The sequence below is a fragment of the Monopterus albus genome, unplaced genomic scaffold (assembly GCF_001952655.1).
Source record: "Monopterus albus unplaced genomic scaffold, M_albus_1.0 scaffold356.1, whole genome shotgun sequence".
NCBI classification, from domain to species: Eukaryota; Metazoa; Chordata; class Actinopteri; order Synbranchiformes; family Synbranchidae; genus Monopterus; species Monopterus albus.
Window position 1 is genome coordinate 406732 of NW_018128236.1, and position 3252 is coordinate 409983.

Consider the following 3252-nt stretch of genomic DNA (forward strand, 5'->3'; position numbering starts at 1 on the left):
GAGATGGTTGGCTACATGATCAAGAAGAAGGGTGGTACATACATATCCCCCCTGGAAAATGAGGCTGGAAAGTAAGATCAAGACCACTCAGAGAAGTTAATCAGATGGTGGAAGGACAGAAAGGTGTGAAGATAAAGAATAAAAAAGGCTAGAAAAATACAAGGGACTGGCACCTGGAGATTGCTAAACAAAGGTTCATAACACTTGCAGCAAGGCTAAAAAAATACACTAAAGAGAGAGAGGCTACAAGGGTAAATGCCCTGTTTACCAAACCCTAATACCTAACACCTAACCATTCAAGGTGTACTCCCAGCTACAGTGCAGCAATACAGTCAGAGCAGAGCCACTGAAAGCAGATAACACCAATGCCCAGTGGCTGCAAGACCTGAGAGCAGACCATAGGAATCTCCCTGAACAGGAACCAGCCACCATCACTGTAGCAGACATCCAGTAGCTAGTCAAGAACACGAAGAGCTGGACAGCACCTGGCCCCGACATGATTCATGCCTACTGGCTAACAGCAGCGCATGAAAGCCCTGCAGCAGAGATTAACCAACTGCTAGCAGCAGGCTGCCATCCAGACTGGTTAACACAACAGCACCATCCAACTGGCGACCAATAACCTGCCTTTTCACAACATGGAAGACCCTATAAGTCATCATAGCTGCCAAGCTACAGGTCCACGTGAACCAGTACATGAGCACAGCTCAGAAGGGCACTAGAAACAACACCAGAGACTCAAAACACCAGTTTTTGATAGATAAAGCAGTCAATCACTCAAGATCCAGACAGACCAACCTGAGTATAGCCTGGATTGACTACAGCAAAGCCAATGACTCAAAGCCACATCCATGGATCTGGGAATGCCTGGCACTATACAACCCTGGAAGTCAACTCTGGGCCAACTGTACAAGTGACCATCAAGTGTGGTATATACCAAGGTGAGGCACTATCCCCACTGCTGTTCTTCATAGGCCTGAACCCCCTCAGTCAGATCACCACAAGAGGTGGGTACAGGTACAAGTTCGGGAGAGGAGCTACCATCAGCTACCTCTTCTACATTACACATCAAGCTGTATGCCAAGAATGAACAGGAGCATTGACTGATGAGGATTTTCAGTGAGGACATCGGGATGTCATTCGGACTGGAGAAGTGTGGCCAGATGATAATAAGAAGAGGGAAGGTGGTAAAAATTGATGGGCTAGAACTACCAGGGGGCAACATGGCATGCATACAGACTACCTACAAGTACCTTGGTATCCCACAGGCACATGGGAACTACAATGAGGAGGAAAGAAAGACAGCAACATCCAAGACTTGTACTTAGAGCTTGTTCTTGTGCTGCCAGGATTAGTGCCTCTGTGTTGTCTTTCAGTCCAGCTTTGTCCAGCCATTGTTAGGATTTTTCGATACCAGCCACTTCTTCTATTTGACGGTGGTACATACCGTGCAGAGGTTTGTCCTTCCATGAGGGTTCCTGCTCTTCCTTCCCTTGTTCCTCTGGTTTCTGCTGCCTGAGGTATTCACTAAGCACATCATCACTCGGGGCCATCTTCCTGATGTATTCATGGAACTTTGTTGTTTCATCCTGGATAGTGACTCACTAATCCTTGGCCTACTTCCTTCCGCTTAGTGTACAGTCTCAGGATGCTGGACTTGGGGTGAAACCCGCCATGCATTGTAAGGAGCTTCCTTGTCTTGATGTCAGTGGCCTCTATCTCCTCCTTTGTTCTTTCCATTCAGCTGACTTCTCAGGACTTGCCTTTCTCTCAGCAGGTACTTGGTGGTTGCTGCTTTCCTTGCGGCCTCTTCATGGTTCCCATTTGCCTGCGGGGTCATCCCTTATGTGGATTTGAATAATTTTGCACGCCCAATTTTTCAGTTTTTTATTTGTTAGAAAAGTTTGAAATATCCAATAAATTTCGTTCCACTTCATGATTGTGTCCCACTTGTTGTTGATTCTTCACAAAAAATTACAGTTTTATATCTTTATGTTTGAAGCCTGAAATGTGGCAAAAGGTCGCAAAGTTCAAGGGGGCCGAATACTTTCGCAAGGCACTGTACCTTGTTCGACGGGTCTCCCTCCTCTTTGTTAATGTTTTCCAGTGTATTTTACTCAGATAAATCCTGTCATTTACAAAGCCCATGACATGCTCATTTTGCTCATTTCCAGCAGTTTATTCTTGGGTACCTCTAGATTAGCTTTGCACCCATCATAACTGCAAATAGTCTGTAATTATTTCAGAATGATAAAACCCGAGAGCCTCCTCTTAAAAATGAGAGGATAGTTCACATATCACATCGAGTCCCTGTACAGGAACATTCCCAGACATGCAGTAACCTCAGGCCCTGTATTTTTCTTCACATCCTCTGGTCACAGTGCAGCAGCAGGGAAAATATATCCACAAACCAGGTGCAGTCAAAAATTTCGCTTTTACAATGGCAAGAATGGATTTTTTTCAATAAGCTTTATTGAAAAAAAATACTAACAAACAAGGCACCAGTCGGGGCACCAGTGGATGTCAGACAAGCTCACATGAACACACAGCAGCCAGGAGATTATGACCATTCAAGGATTTAAGGAGATCCTTAAACTATCATGTAATACTTAATTTTGTTAGGAAAAGAAAATCTTGGGAGTGAGGGTTTGCGAGACGTGTATGAACCAAGTTACTTCTGCATAGAAATACTAGAACATACGTACACCTCATTTTTTGAGCTTTAGGTCATGTTTAAAATGAGAATTCACCGTTGTAACATTGTAGATAAGTCAGAAAACAAGGAAAAGCATGCCATGGGCTCTTTAAGGATGTTTTCATGCTGTCCTCCCTTACATATGGGCTTTCTTTTTGTGTCAGAATGTACAGTTCTTAGATCTCATCAGACTAACTTGCCCACTTAAAGACAGTGTAGACTGACATCAACTGGGTTACACTTGTTTTCATATTAAATGAAAGCACTTCACATCAGGTATTAGCTGAGTTATTTGACTGTTTAATTTTTATGTAAAATCATATTTGACTATGTTTTGTAATAAAATAGTTTTATATTAAGAAAATCATTTATAATTTTGCTGTATAGTCAGGTTTTCTATTACTAATATATTCTTTAGTTAAAGAAACGTGTATAGAAATCTATAGAAGCTATAAAGTAGATAGATATAGAGATATGATGCTAGAGAAGCCCAGATAGGTAGTGAAGAGAGTAAAGAGAGAGAGGAGCATTGAAAGGGGGACTTCCCTGAGCTTCCA